Source organism: Copidosoma floridanum, unplaced genomic scaffold (assembly GCF_036245765.1).
Source record: "Copidosoma floridanum isolate Cflo_tuat_1 unplaced genomic scaffold, Cflo_Japanese_pri ptg000019l, whole genome shotgun sequence".
In the NCBI taxonomy this organism is placed as follows: domain Eukaryota; kingdom Metazoa; phylum Arthropoda; class Insecta; order Hymenoptera; family Encyrtidae; genus Copidosoma; species Copidosoma floridanum.
Genome location: NW_028321896.1, coordinates 11,008,888 through 11,018,028, shown reverse-complemented (window position 1 = coordinate 11,018,028; position 9,141 = coordinate 11,008,888).

Below are 9,141 nucleotides of genomic sequence, written 5' to 3'. Positions count from 1 at the left end.
TACCTTACCGAGAAAACTTTTGGTTAAACACGTTGCAGTATACATACACACACCTTGCGTTGAACATTCATGGAATGGCTTACTACATCCGAGTGCCGATCATTTCAAGTGGATGCATCACTATTGAAATTTAACTCTGCCATTATCACAACAATGTACTTATCCCCAAAAAAAAAAAAAATCACAGTACATGATAACACATGCCTTTAACGGGGCTCCGGTAGGTGTACGCCCATTAACTTCCATGTGGCCGTAAGGGGAGTGGAGGCAACAGAGAGCAAGTGCGTCAATCGGCAGCGCGAACGAGGTCAACATCTCCTCGGCGCTCGTAAACCATGTATATATAGGTACTTGCGAGTATATACATACACGCACTTGCGCATCGAAATGCGCTCGCTTGTTAGCACAATACAACAATGATATACGTATACGCGAGCGTTTATTGCGTGGGTCCCCGCGAGGTTGCGCAACTCGCAAAAATGCGTACTTATTAACGAGGCTCCCGATTAGCTCGGCGTATAGTGCGCGTCAGACAATTTATTTTTGCACCAGCCTATTTTTATTTTACCCCCTCCGAAACGGGTGATACGCGTGTCGTCAAATCTGAAATTCTCCTCTCCACGAATACATCATACAAATATTATCGGTGCATTTGGGAGATGCGCTTTTGTTTTTGTAGCTGTGTTTACTCGCTATGTCCAACGAGAGCCGATCGCTCGTTTGTTTTCACTGGCGTTGCGATGCAAAATCAATTATTACCAAATACCAAAAGAATGGTACGTTCGATTGCACACGCGGGTTTCTTCGCCATCACCACTCGGAGAAAATAAACAAACAAAAGCATTCGTTTCGAGTTTGTTGGTGTTGTCTCTCTCTCTCTCTCTCTCTTTTGGGACGATCGAAAATAAACTTTTGTATCAAAACACGAGCAACGAGAAAACTGTTATGTGCGGCTCCTTTAATCGCATTGTTTACCCCATCCGAGCAAGTGATCGTTACGATAGGTAAATATTTGTATTACCGATTTTCTTACGACTACGGATGTATACTTACCACCTATATATAAACGAGATTAATTTTTGAGACGCGCTTTTATGAATCATCATGGAGGTGCGTGCGTTGTGCCAAGCGTGAAATCGTTCGATAAGTATCGTTGAGTAAAAAAGAGTCGTACCTCCTCGATGTACCATCGCGTTGTTTATCCCAAACGTGCGCAAGTATAATATGTTTGCAGAGACGCGCGGCGCCAGAAATCAATTGGTGCACCACGCGCGTCATGGGATCGCAAAAATGTACGATATACGTGTATATATACCCCCGGTGCAAAGTGTTTTTCTCATCACCTACACTTATGGCAAATGCTCTTTACGACGTGTCGGATGATCGAGCTTTTAATCTATTTCACTTTTTTTTTTTTTTTGCTGCGCGTCACATCCCATCGGCGCTCGTTACCGATGGGAGGAACAAAAAAAAACAATAATTAATCGGTATTAGACGTATCATTTCTTATCGCACCTAACACGCTGTGAATCTTTAATGGCCCGATGTCATCGGCGTAAGTCGCGTACACTTGTACACCGCGCACATAACATAATGGGGGGGAGAACAAAAAACAGCTTTTCCATTTTAATTACCGATTACACCTTCGTGGATTCAAATGCGCGTAAACTCGAGCAATAAAACTCGAACGAAAACTAGTTTTCATCGCGTGGAAAATAAAAAAAAAAAAAAATTTCAAATCCATCGGTTAGCGTTGGGGTAAAAAGCACTTGATTTTTCTTACGACTAAATGAAATAATCGACCGTTAATTAACGCGTTTTAGGGGGGAATGGGCTTGACGGAGTGTCTACGAGCGTACGCGTTTGACAACGGACTACTGACTTGGGATTTTTAGAGAGAAAAAAAAAAAAAACAACGTTTTTGTAGATTACATTTTTATGAATTTCGAATGATTTTTTGCAATGTTTTCATTCTTGGTATAGGTCAGGAATTGTCTCTTGTGATGTCTGCGAGCGATCAGAAAGCTCTTTCTTTTTTGCAATAATTTTTTTTTTTTTTTTCGCTGCTTTTGGTATTTTGCTGTATACACAAGTTAACGACACTTTTTCAGGTCTTTTCAAAAAATGACAATACAAATTAATTGTCCAAGGATGTGCCACAAAATATGCAAACAGACGATTAAAAAACAAACATCGCCATGAACAATCGGAGGAAAAACTTTACCGATGGAGAGGCGACAGCTCAAACTTGTGTATATAGTTATCACACGCGTATGTATGATTTATTCATAGTCGCTCGGCCGATCGCACCTAATGAGATTCCCGTGACACACTTTGCGCGAACAGCTTCTCATCATATCCGCACGACAACACGTAACAAACATCAAAAGTTAATAGCAGCAACAACAAAAACATCGGCAACGGCACGTGAGGCTTAAGGAGAGCAGAGAGGCTGCACGTGCAATGCATAGTGGAGGTGTATATATATAAGTATAACGAGAATGCGAGAACTGCGTGAATTATTTATTGAATTTCAAGTAAACAAGGATTTTTATTGTAACTAAAATATATAAATAACTAAATTGTATTCGCTTTGCATTGCCTACGTTGTAAGGGTATAAATATATTTAGCTGTGAATACCTTTTCTCTTTTTTAAAAAATTTTTTTATTCGACTCATCTTTTGATTTTAATGTAGGAAGAAAATTGTTGTCAACTTTTTGGAAAATGCATGAGAAACATCGAAAGTGGTCCTGTCGATCAACTCCCTGGAGGTCATAGATGTAGTCTATATATGGTAGTAAATGGTTTAAAAATCGCTTATTCTTCGACAATAGGTGTATTGTTGAGTTTGTACTCTTACATGGTTTTTGCGAGAGGCAAGAAACACTTTGCGTCGATGCGTCGGACGAGAGTTGAAAATAATCAGTGTCCCTGAAATTTATCCATAAAAGTTGGTGGTTATTTTTTAAGTACCCGCAAAAACGTAATGAATGCAATTCGCTAATTGTAATCGGAGCCGATAAGCTTTTTACATCAAATATTACGTAATTTTATTCCCCACGTGACTCAAAAGTGTTTGTCAAAGTAATCCATCACGCGCTAATTACTTTAAAAAAATTCATGTTAAGGGTGCGCTCGTACTTTTTGTGGTAAAAGATTTTTCTTCGAGGATGGATCTAATGTTTTTTTGTACTTTCTTCATTTAATTGTTATTTTAATTAGTTTCTTTGCTAGTCAAGTTCATATAATTTTACATACAAGTTCAGTGATTAGAATAAAATGGAATTTTTTAAAATTTTCGTACCACCGAAATTTCGTGTGGATGCAACTTGTCTTGTTTCTCAAACGTTGGAGGGAAAAACTCATCGGGTTCGTAATAATTGATACACCGCGTCATTATTATTTAACCAGTGACGTTTAATTGATCTGATTAGAATAACGTCCAATCACCGAAGCAAACGAAAAGTGCGGCTAGAGATTTTGTGTGCGCGTGTAATATGTGTATTACTGATATATTTTTTACTCTTATTTGCCAATGTATTGACGTCAATCGCAATGTTTTTTGCCTTATTTTCGTCGCTTGTTGAGAAGAAACAAAAAAGAAAAAAAGAAAAATGTATCGTATCTCTTGTTGTACAGCCAACAGGTTCGAAGGAACGATCGAAAGGTATATATATTACACACACATATACATAAGTTAAGCGCCGATCTGGATCGTTTGCCGTTTGTAATTTTCGATAAAAACCGTGTATAGCCTTTGTCATTGTAAAAACCCACGGATAAAAATGGCTGGTATGAAATTATACGCAAAACAATAGCGATGAAGAAAAAAAAAATAATAATAATAATAATAATAAAAAGAGAAAGAGAGAGACAAAGTAGGGCGCAAAGTCTCTCGGATCATTGACGTAACGACGCGGTTATTGCGCACACACGCGCTCCGAAAGCTAGTGCGAGAAAGCACGTAAGAGAAATCTGGCAAACAAACGAAACATACGAAGACTCCCGCAGTACCGATCTTCAATAATCAACGTCCACGGGTACGTAAAGGAGAACAATGTGCACCTTTCCCATATAATATACAAGAGCACTATATACACGCGAAATCAGCTCTCTTGCTTTTCCCGAGAGCTGTACGTTATACTCGTTGTAATAGACAACGCGTGATGTGTACACCGCCCTGAAAAGAGGCGATATCGCTTTCACGCGCGTGACGCACATCCGTCCTCTTACGCGCGCGCGGGACATCAAACGATCGAGAAAGAAAGGTATCTTCAAGCGACGAGCGGATGATATCTCCGTCCATCTGTCCTCCTCGGCTACACGGTGCCCACGTATGAAAAATCGGCGATGGGAAAGTACACGTTACCTGTACAAGTATATAAATGTATATAAGCGCCTGTAGAGCGCGGCGCGCATCTCTAATCCTCCGTATATACGCACGAGAGAGAGAAAGAGCCGCGGCTATAACACAATCGGTGCCCGTATCCTACGGGTTACGTGTCGAAAGTCACGTTTCTGCGGCCGCATTGCTCCGCGTTTTTTTTCCCCCGTGCCTGCGCACACCCCTTTTATGACACCGTACCTTTCTCTCTCTCTCTCTACCTCTCTATCGTCGTGACGGCCTGGTGCGTGTGGATTAATTACTAATGACGCGAGGAGGAGCTGGTTCGCCGAAGTCGCGGTGCAACGCACTTCCATACGACTCTCGGAGGAAGCGCTCCCCCGGGGTCATCGCAGATGTGCCTGCCGATTTTTTGTCGCTGTGCGCGTCAATCGGGCCATTTCTTTTCGCTCATCTCGCTCCGTCCGATGTCTTGTTTGTCATGCCTAAGGATGATGAATGCGTTTTTATGTAGGTACAACCGATTTTCTTGGCCAAGGCGATCGGGCTAAAAAATCGGTCTCTCCAAAGTACCCGAGGTGCGTGTGTGATCTCGGTGTTGTTTGAATTTTTTCTTCCGCTCCGCAGAACAAGATCTCAAACAAAAGAAGCACATTTACTTGGGTCGAAAAGAGAAAAAAAAAAAAAATTCCGGATGAAGTAAGCCGATCGACTCGTAATATTTGAGTTTTTCAATATCGTCTGCCGTTGCGTAATCCTCGGTGGAGAGCAAAAAACCGAGTCTGCCTTTGATGTGCGGTAACAATGTATTCCTATATGCCTTCAATGCCAATTGAATCACAAAAAAAAAGGCTCTTCGCTACGTGTAGTGCTCGACAATACAATTCGGGAGAGCTGACGTAACTTATTTGCAGCGTATACGGACGCGTGTACCGTAACTTTTGTGCACCGATCCTGTGCATGAGGTACCGACGAGTCTGGAAAACCGGTCGCTCGACGTGATTCGTTCATTCAATCTTTCCCCGAAGGTGCCATACGGGCATTTTCACTGTACGTGCGCATGATGGTTTTTTGGTGGAAGGCTAAATTCGAGCAAATAGTTTTTCATGACATACACAGCACTTTGTACATATCTTTTTTTTTAATTCACATTTTTTTTTTTTTTTTTGTTACGAATGCCCTTGTCGTTTTATACTTAAAAGTGACACGTATGGATAGACAATGTCTTCCGTGAGTAAATACAGATGGTGCCTGTACGTGTTTTTTTTCCTTTTTTTCCAAATTACTTTGATGATCTAATCTCTTAAGTTCGAGGCCGATAAATCGAGCACCAAAGCGAAATGCATTAGCTGTTACAAACGATGTGAATCATCCCTTAATGAGAAGATTTATGGTTTCATCATTATTTTTAAAGAAAAACAGTGACAGAACTTTTTTTTTTTTTTTTGTTTTTCGTCGTTAGCCGAATGAATCGCTGTGTAGTTGACTTTTCGCTAATGATGAAGATGTCTCGGCCAAGGTTGCGACGTGGAGCGCGTACAAAAAACCAGCGATCGATACAAGAGTTCAGTGTACATTTTTAATGATTAAAACTACGCGGGTTCCAACAATTTTTTGTCATACCTTTCCATCCTGAAACTCTTACCTATACCAATAATCATGTATGCGACGAATTTCGACATTTGTTTTTGCCATCTTCGGTACATACGGGGAAAAAAGAGCTCGATATGATTCATCAACTTTGCAGCTCGTACAATTACAATGATAAAAAAAAAAAAAACGTCACTGTTAAAGATTGCGTATACGAATTTACCCCAAAGTACAACGATTTCGTCGTTTCTTTCGAAAGAAGGAACGTTGACCTTAAAGTAAACGTACATCGTGCGCGTAACTCGGAATCCATGCCAGGCGAGACAATCGTATAGTGTCTCGTATTTCACCTGTGCATATATTATTCGTCCCGGCGTACGCGACAATGGGCCCCTTAATTTGCGTACATTAAACACGTCAGTAATAAAAATTAGGTTTTTTTTGTTTTCTTTTCTTTTTTCATCACAAAACAGACGCTGTACAGGGTTCGGATGAACCATGGTGATGAGTCAATCAAAGCTGACACACGCTCGTCGAAAGCAAGTGGCGGTTAATGTATAATATACAGTTTTCAACCGATAATTTTGACAAGAGAGCGCGGGTCGGAGGGGGTTCATGTGCGTCATTGTATGTATTTTCATTAGCGGAACTTCGATTATTAACAGTCAAATTTTGCGATAAATCGGGATTGATTTATTGATGATGCGCGCGCGTGTGTGTGCCCTTTATCACGTCCATGAGAGTTGATTGACGCAAGCGGATGGTTTTGTTGTAACATGTACTCGTTCGAAGAGTACAGTTTTTACAGTAATAAGCAATTTATCTTTTTTTTTTTTTTTTTTTTTTTTTTTCCTTCATTTATCAGCACTCGTGGGGAATTCCATGAGTTGTCGCATAACCATCTTGAAAAAAATTAAAGTCACGTTGTTCACCCGAAATTATAATTTTAATGCTGAAAAATACATTACCCAAAAGTTTATGAAATTCTTTATTTTTACGTAAGACTAAACTAATAATCGGTCAACCCTGTAGTCAGGCTTCAGATCTGTGCCGATATCGTTCAGTTGAAATGATTTTTTTTTTTTTTTTTTTTTTTTTTTGGTCCAGTCCACCAAAATACATATAGTTGATGTAGAAAAACGTGTTGCAAATAATATACATGGTGAATTTGTTTCTGAATCAAAACATTAGGAAATAAATATGTGCAGCTGATGTGCAGTTGGCTCGACGCCAAGGGTTTATATACCTTTGATAGAACTGTCGAGCTCCGGTGTATCATATTCGCACGACGCACAAAAAAAAATGTCTGCCACTCAAAAGAAAAACACTGCGAGCTCAGCAAAGTTTACGCTAAGTGTTTTTTCAAATTTAGTTTTGCCAGACGCCACAGAACAATGAGGAGTAGGGGGCGAAAATTTTTGCTCTTGTCAAGCGATCCTTTGAAGCTCGACAACTTGCAGATCTTAGCTTTACATTTTTATTGGATTTCTCGAGGATTATTTATTTTTCATGCTGAACAGCGGGTATTTTGTTTTACTCGCTACTTGTACTCTCCCTGAAATTTGTTTTTATTCGATGACATGGAGATTTCTTTTCAACAGCTTGTTAAACTCATGTCCTACATGTAAGATAAATTTGAGGTATTGACAGTATGTATCAGACGATCTCTAACGCTTACATCACTTATTCGCGAAAATATTAGTGACTGATGAGCACATGTAGAAAAAAAGTCTCTGTAAATGTACACGAGTGAGCTGAGTATGCTTGTAGGTGTTTAAAAATAAGAAATATTAATTTTTTCCAAATAAGTCTTTGTCGAGAACCCAACATTTTTCTCAAAGGACCCATCACAGCCATTTAATAACTTTATACAACTACATCACCCAAAAAATGTTCACATCAACACTAACGATTTTATTAAAAGCTGTGATGTGCGCATAGAATCCTACCGAGCATCGGTACTCTGTATTTATTTTGTTCCATCTGAAATTATCGAAAACGAGTCATAGTAAATAACCGCAAACTCTGTAGGGATGTTTACTCTTTGGAAAAGCTTGTCTAAACGGGTGCGCTTTACTAGTAAATAAGTAGTATTGTTATGGTAATTTTCAGGTCCAAATGCTCCGAGGAGAAAAACATTTTCCAATCCATCGTTAATGGTGACATCAAAAGATACGAGTACCATAACGTCAATGGATGATGATGACAAAAACTTGATTTTGGAAAAAAAAAAAAAAAAAAACAACCCAGTCAGTTCAACGTCACGGGATGTTGCAGTATGCCTATACATTTTTATCGCTCATAACAACAAAATCGGGTAGACAGGCATATATGTATATCAGCTTTGCATATATATCGAAAATAAACAAAATGCAAATATTGCAATAAGTAGGTACTTCCGTAAAAGAAATTTTTATTGGTAAACAATCGGAGGTTCTAAATTTATGTGCGAACCCGATGTCCTTATCGATGTGCATCCGCAAACAACATTTTTCAACTCTCCCAACGGCGCTAATCGGTTTTACATAATAGGCTTTTAAAGGATTTCGCTTTTTCGCCATTTATAAATTTTTACATCCGCAGTAAAAAAAAAAAAAAAAAAAAAAAAAAGTTGCGAGTCAATACCTATATGCGTTGACTGAATCCGTGATACTTGAGTTATTTTTCAACTATGTGAGGAAATAAGTACCAAAGAATTTTCACTTTCACCGTGCGAACGCAAAAAAAATGCAATTCATAGGTATGCTTGGTCTTGCAATTAAGATAAAAATAAAATCGTGACAGTTTATTTTTATACTCCGGAGAAAATCAAGCGAAAGATCGATGTCTTGACTCACCCACTTGAATCGGACGTGAATAAGTGCATGCGATCTCGAACCTCGCTCTGAATCATCGCTGCCAAGTTTTTTTGTTTTTTTTCCATTCCAGCTAAATTTTCTAGTTTTTTTCACTGTTCTATCAATACATCCATGCCTATGCACGTTAGGAATTTTAACATCCGTAACTATTTATTTTGTTCTTAGTTTTATTTTTCAGCGAATAATCGAATGAGTTAGTAAAAATATCAATTGTGTATACCAATGGGACAAACTAAAGCACTGGTTTTTTTTTCCGTCAAGTCGCCCCCACGAAGGTTATCATTTCAATGTATTGATAAGATCAAGCATCGTCATTTTTTTCAAACTTATTAAGTAATATTTGGGC